Below are 7,827 nucleotides of genomic sequence, written 5' to 3' on the forward strand. Positions count from 1 at the left end.
TGGGTATGTGTGTGTGTGCTTGTGTATTTATTAATGTTCTTTAAGTTACCCCTAGACCCTAGATTATGTTTGTAGTATTGACCAAGTACAGCCTTATTGGGCCACTCCTGAAAATAAAGTTAAAATGTTACTCAAACTCATTTGCACAAAGTTGAGTGATTCAGCATAATCAACTCTTCTCATTCATTTAAACCCGCTCTAGAGAAGCAGCACTGATAGTGGAAAGACTGGGCTTTGGAGTCAGACAAAACCTGGGTTAAAACCTTACCGCTGCACCTACTATCTGGGGACCTTGAGCAAAGGCACCTCATTGTTCTGAGTCTTGGTTCCTTTCCATGTAGAACGGAGATAATGGTACCTCATAGGGTTGGTTGTAAATATGAAATGAAATAATATATAAAGTACTCAGTAATTGTAATAACTTCCAATTCATTTTTCATTCTTACTAGTTAATAATAGGGTTAAATTTAAATATTTTAACACATGATCATTTGCACAATTATGGAGTAATCATGTCATGATAGGAATGTATGTGGACAAATCTTACAGAGTTAGACTTTTAGATTACTCAAGTTTTGTTGGATCACATATGTTGAGGTAGGTGCCTAGATACAGAATTTGGTCATAATCCATACAAAATATGGACTGGGGGCAGTCAAGAGCCAGAAAATTAGTATCTAAACTCAACAGAAGTTGTCGTTGAAGTATGGAGTAGGACTAGCCAACTCAAAGGAGGGTGCAAAGGTGCAAAGGCCGTCTCATGCCCTCGGGGGGCAGCGGCTTTGATTAAGGCTGAGAGAGTGGTCTTGTATCTTCAGGACCTTGGGCTCCTGAAAGGATACGGGCGACTTTGGGCTCAATCAGTTGCTTTGCCTGGCTTCTTATTTACTCAGGAATCCTATGGCTTAACTCCTGTGAAATCAGGGAATTAACATCATCATTCCTTCCAGGAGCTTTTTGTCTCATTATAGGAATGGCCATAGATACTGAACAAGTGTAAACTACCCACACTTTCTTATACCTGGAGCTCCCACAGGGGTGTCCACATCACCAGAAGGTCTGGCAGCCTCGATATAAAAACCTCATTGCACCATATTGGAGAATCGTCATGGTGCCTGCCACAACCCTATCCAGTTCTGAGGAAACTGCCCCTCCTATAGCCCCTGCTAAAGGTACTGCACACAGGGAGCCATTTTATACCATGTGTCTCTCCTCTTTGTCCCACACTTCAGGTGACAGCTATGGGCACTTTATTCAAGGGCACCCTTTTAATAGGCTTCCTGATGACCCTGGACGTTGATACCAAAAAATAAGAATAATAACTGAGGCAAACAGCTAGTTCAAGACCTTTTTGGACTAGGAAATACTGAGAAACTGGGAGTCAGCTACAGGAGCAGAAATGGAGAGGACGCAGTGGAATACAAGCTATATAAACTAGTGTCGGGGCTATGAGGGAAGCAGAGATGCTGAGAACAAGCTCAAGGAGAGAGAAATCTGACCCCAGAGCTGTTGCGATGTTTCCTGATGGGTTCTCAGTTCCCGCTCCCATGAACTTCGAGATTGCTTTTTTATTTCCCCATTGTATATCCTCAGAATTATCTCCTTTCTTCAACTTTCATCCCTCCTTGCCCCTGGTTACTTGAGCTGACTTCCAAACCAAAAGAGCCTACCCAAAACAATGACAAGATGCTTCATCTTTCAGAGCCCCCATTTTGCCTTTGCCTTGAACAGAAGTGCATGCCAGGTCCAAGGTTGTAACAGAATTCTCCTTTGACTAAGTTAAAGGAGTCTCTGTACTAAATTTTACGAACAAGACTAGACCATCTTTCTCTTAATGTGGTACTTGCTATTATTGCCCATAATCCTTTCAAAGAGTGCTTTCTGCATTGGTGTATTTGTTGCCAACAAAACCTTTGGAATGTCAAGACCATGGAGCAAGACACAAGTGAATCATATCAAAAGAAATTTGCCAATATCCATCAACATCCCTTCTTACCACATGGAGTTTGTTGGTAACTTACCTAGAGGCAAACTCTAAGCTATCTGTTGCCTCTAGAGTTAGATGGAAGTCTCCCTACATAGTTCTGGAGGTTTGCATGACAAAGTTGAGTCTGTAAAGTTTCAAGCTCCAGAACCTATCAAGATCTGAATTCAGAGCTTCACTAACCCAGAAATATAGTCTAAGGCCAATGTTGGAATGGGACTCCACTATTTCTGATTGCTTGTCTGTCAGTACCAGAGAATTTTCCATCTCAGAAAGTAGCCAGGCAGTAGAATACATTCATACATTAGATATTTTGTAACATACACTATGTATACTATGGGTATACATAGTGTACCTGGGTATGCCTACAGTGAAGCCTTGTTTTTTTGTTTTGTTTTTAATTTTTTTATTGAAATATAGTTGATTTACAATGTGTTAATTTATGCTATACAGCAAAGTGATTCATATTTTTTCTTTTTTTGTATATATTCTTTTCCATTATGGTTTATCATAGAATACTGAGTATAGTTTCCTGTCCTATATAGTCGGACCTTGTTGTTTATCCATTCTGCACATAATAGTTTGCATCTGCTAACCCCAAATTCCCACTCCATCCCTCTCCCACCACCACCCCTTGGCAACGACAAGTCTGTTCTCTATGTCTGTGAGTCTGTTTCTGTTTCGTAGATATGTTAATTTGTGTCGTGTTTTAGATTCCACATATAAGTGATATCATATGGTATTTCTCTTTCTCTTGGAATTCACTTAGTATGACAATCTCTAGTTCCATTCATGTTGCTGCAGATGGCATTATTTCGTTCTTTTTAATGGCTGAGGAGTATACCATTGTATATATGTACCACATCTTTATCCATTCATCTGTCGATGGACATTTAGGTTGCTTCCCCATCTCAGCTATTGTGAATAGTGCTGCTACAAACATAGGGGTGCATGTATCTTTTTGAATTATATTTGTGTCCAGAAGCCTTGTTTTTGAAAAACATATAGCATAAAAGGAATTCCCCCTGCCAGGCTGGGGAGGGGCATCCCTATACCACCCTTCCCCTCCATATTGGCTCCTAATCCTTTCCAGGGAGGTAGAGTTTGGGCCTAGATTCCTAATGTGTCCCTTGTTTGTTTTTTCTCTTTTTGATTTGCTCTTCTTTTGCAATCTGTTGTTTAAAAGGTTTGATTTGTTTAAAGCTTTTTAAAACTCACTAAAAACAAAGCAGGAAATGTGATAATGGATCATTAACTCAGAAACATGTTTCTAACTGATGTTGACATTTTATGTATTATGTCTTACCAGTTTTCTGTCCATTACCATTTGCTGAAACTCCACTTGGGTTTTCATTGCATCAAAACTCTTTCCTTTAGTGAGCTTTGGCCAGGTTGCACTTTTGATCTTGTCTTTATTCAAACTTTTGATATTTTGTTCATCATGGATTCTTTTTGCATTAATTGTGACCTTTTTGAAAACATTGCATAAAAATATCACTCATCTTGATTACTGAGTTGTTTGAAACCCTGTGAATTTTGCACTCAAAAAGAGTGTCTCACTCCCATCACCCTAGATAACAACCAACCTCAAATCTTAGTGGCTTACAAGAACAAAAATATTTATTTCTTCTTCATATTTCTTTGGGGTTACAGGTCAGCTTCAACTTTGATGGACTCAGATGGGCTGTGCTCAGCTTGGTTCTACGTGTCTTCCCTTTCCAGAACCCGTGGAAGATAAAGGAGTGGCCTTTCTCTGGGGTATTCTCATGGTAGAGGGTGAGAAGAGGAAGGGTATTTTAATCAGCTTGGGCTGCCATAGCAAAATACCATAAAATGGGTGGCTTAAACAATAGAAATTTATGTCTCGCAATTCTGGAGGCTAGATGTCCAAGATCAGGTTGCCAACATGGTCAACTTCTGGTGAGAGCTCTCTTCCTGGCTTACAGATGGCCACCATCTCACTGTGTCCCTACATGGCAGAGAGAGAGTAAGCTCCAGCCTCCTCCTCTTCTTATAAGGACACTAATCCTATCATGAGAGCCCTGCCTTCATGACTTCATCTAAACTTAATTATTCCCAAAGGTCTCACCTCCAAATACCATCACATCGAGGGTTAGGGCTTCAGCATATAAATTTGGAGCGGGAGGGGGGGACACAAACATTCAGTCCATAGCAAAGGGGAGATTACTTCCACACACTGGGATGAATTGTGCCCTAGATTTTATTTTAGTTTAGTTTAGTTTAGTTTGAAGGTTGATTTTTTTTGTTGTTTTTTTTTATTTCTTTATTTTATTTGGCTGCATCGAGTCTTAGTTACGGCCCACGGGATCTTCGTTGCAGCATGTGGGATCTTTCGTTACGGCACGTGGGCTCTTGTGATGCGCAGGCTCCAGAGCATGCGGGCTCAGTAGTTGTGGCACGTGGGCTCTCTAGTTGTGGTGCACGGGATCTAGAGCATGCGGGCTCAGTAGTTGTGGTGCACAGGCTTACTTGCTACGCAGCATGTGGGATCTTAGTTCCCCCACCAGGAATTGAACCCGTGTCCCCTGCATTGGAAGGTGGATTCTTTTTTTTTTTTTTTAATTTATTTGTTTTTGGTTGTGTTGGGTCTTTGTTGCTATGTGCGGGCTTTCTCTACTTGTGGTGAGCGGGGGCTACTCCTCGTTGCAGTGCGCTGGCTTCTCATTACAGTGGCTTCTCTTGTTGCAGAGCATGGGCTCTAAGCGCATGGGCTTCAGTAGTTGTGGCATGTGGACTCAGTAGTTGTGCCTTGCACGCTCTAGAGTGCAGGCTCAGTAGTTGTGGCACACGGACTTAGTTGCTCTGCAGCATGTGGGATCTTCCCAGACCAGGACTTGAACCTGTGTCCCCTGCATTAGCAGGAGGATTCTTAACCATTGTGCCACCAGGGAAGACCCTGGAAGGTGGATTCTTAAGCACTGGGGCACTAGGGAAGTCCCCTGCCCTAGATTTTGAAGCTTCTGCCCAGAGCTGAAATCCTGTCACTCTGCTCATGTTCCATTGGTCAAAGCAGTCATAGGGCCAAGCCTGAAGTCAAGGAGGGTGGGGAGGAGGGAGGAGTATATCAACACATTTTGCCTTCCAAAAGAGAGAAAAAATGGGGAAGAACAGTTCAATTTACTGCAATCTATTTAGCTAAAACCTGAACTCTGGGATATATAGTGTTGAGTCCTGGGGCCTGTTCAACCATTCCAGTTCTACTCTCCTGAGCACATTATAGGATTGTACTCACTGCCCCCACTTGAAGGTTTACTTTGGTCAGTGACATGTAGTAGAGGTGATGTTTCACTTCCAGGTAGAAGCTTTAAGAGACAATGCACAACTGACCTTGTTACCTTTTTCTACCTCAGCAGTTATGAAAGCCTTTGTCAAGATGAACCTCAGTCAGACTGTGTCCCTGAGTGAGCAGAAACCCCCTGACAACCAAAGGAACATGGAGAACAAAACAGATCAACTTTTGTTATGTTAAGCTGCTGAGATTTGAGGGTTGTTTGTTGTAGAAGCATAACCTAGCCCATCCTGACTGGTACCTTTGGCTTTCACTGATGGTTCCCCTTCTTATAGTCTGACATAATGCATTGCTATGAAACAAAAGATAATCACTCTTCCCTCATAGGTTAGACCAGTCCTTCTAAATCTAGTGGGTGAAAGTCTGGTAAGAAACAGGAGACTTACATATTCTCAAAGTAATTACAAGGGGAAAAAATAGTAGTTTATAGTTGAGAAACCTGATAAACAGCAACTTAACCAAGTGATCATATTTATATTATCAGTAACAGGAGAAATAAATATGTGCTTCCTGAAAGGATGCATTGAGGACATATCATTTCTGCAGTAGTCCTGGTAAAAATGTATGCCCAGAATCTAATCCTGAAGAAACATTAAAAAGAACCAAATTGAGAGACATTCTTCAAAACAGTAAAAGATCAAGAGTAGCCAAGGCAAGAGTGAATAAGAAGTGAAAGGTATGCAAACTTATGTGACATAGGGACACTGTAGATCATTGGAAACAATGTACTTTTCAATAAGTAGTTTTGGGATGACTATCCCCATGGGAAAAAATGAAATTAAACTATATCTCACAGCATATGCAAAAATAAATTCCAGGTGGATTAAAGATGAAAGTACGAAAAAGCAAAATTATTAACCAATACATACTCTTTAGAAACATAGGAAAAATAACTTTCTAAGTTCAGGAAAGGGAAGGATTCATCTAAAATGATACAATAAACAGAAGCCATTTCTTTTAAAGTTGATAAATTTTACAGTTATCAAAAGGCACCATAAGGAGAGGGCAAAAGAAAATCTACAAATAGAAGTTATATGTAGTGAATAATATAACTGACAAAGGATTGGGATTTAGAATATATGAATAACTGTGATTCAAAAGAAAAAGAAAAAAATCTAATAGAAAAATGGGCAAAGGAAAGAAATGGTATTAGCTCCAAAGAAAAAGATAAATGGCCCATAAATCTCATTAGTAATCAGGTCTTGCAATGCTTGACAGACCTACATGTCCTGCCCAAAAGTTCACCATGATTACCTGGAAGAGCTGGACTCAGACACAGAAAGTTGGGCTCCAGAGCTTACGCTCAACCACGATACCCTACCTGGGTCCTACAAATCCACAATCTTGAAATCTGTTTTTTACTTAAGTGAACTAAGTGATGCAAATTCAAAAAAGGAGCAACTTTTGGATTAGACTAGAAAGAAAACTCTAAGCTGAATGTTTGCTATATTTATGGAGTAAAAGGGTAAGTTTTTCATGTTTAGAGGAGTCTTCCTCCATCCCAAAGTCATGTCTTTGATGCAAATAAAAACAGGACCAATTGTTCTTTTTTATAGATAAAAAAAAAAAAAAATGGAAGTAATTGGCAGGAAGACCCAGGATGGACACAGCCAATTAAAATTGACAGCACCTACAGGTAATTATGAGAAGTCTCTTAGAAACACCATAGTGTTAGAGATTCAAATCCATTCAAAAAAGTGTGAAATGCCAGATGTTGTAATTATACATCAAATCCATTAACCCCATCTTTTCTGAATACTTGGTAGCTTTGGTTTTCCATTGTTTAGTTGCTCAGTGATTGACTTACAGCATGATCAGCGTGTCTGTGATAAATGGTTGAACTCTTACCCACTTGAAGCAGCAGAGGGCCTGTATTCGTTCACTCATTCACCCTACATTTAGATGTCATCTCCTAACTGACATTTACAAGTCACATAAATGCTTACAGCCTCTTAGAAAACATGTACAAATTAACTAGAGGTGGCAGCATGACAAACAGAAAATGCGCTGACAAGGGATTCCAAGGACATTGATTTTGAGACCTAGCTCTACCAATATCTAGTTACTTTTCTGGAATAAGTAACTCAATCTCTTTGACTCTCAGCTTTCTTATCTGTAAAATGGGAGTGAAGACTGGGCACCCAAGGCAGATGATAACAGGATGAAAAGGTAAAGAATCAGAAAAGCTTGAGGTGAGGTGAAACTCAGGATGTCTTCAGTTAAGCAAGCCCAAGTTCTTAATACTAGCTGTACATTAGGATTACCTGAGGAAAATTTAAACTACCCACCTTTGTGATTCTGTTCACTAGTCTGGGGTGGGGCTCAGGCATTGATATTCTAATGCCATTGTTCTCAAACTTTAGCAAACATCAGAATCACCTGAAGAGTTTGGGAAAACACCCCCAGAGTTTCTGATTCAGTAGGTCTGGGAGAGGGCTGAGAATTTGCATTTCTAACAGTTTCCCAGGTGATGAGGTTGCTGGGTTCCTACCCACTTGAAGAACCACTCAAAGTGTGTGTAGGAAGGATTAGT

Source organism: Monodon monoceros, unplaced genomic scaffold, assembly GCF_005190385.1.
Source record: "Monodon monoceros isolate NGI ecotype Baffin Bay Population unplaced genomic scaffold, NGI_Narwhal_1 Super_Scaffold_6, whole genome shotgun sequence".
In the NCBI taxonomy this organism is placed as follows: Eukaryota; Metazoa; Chordata; class Mammalia; order Artiodactyla; family Monodontidae; genus Monodon; species Monodon monoceros.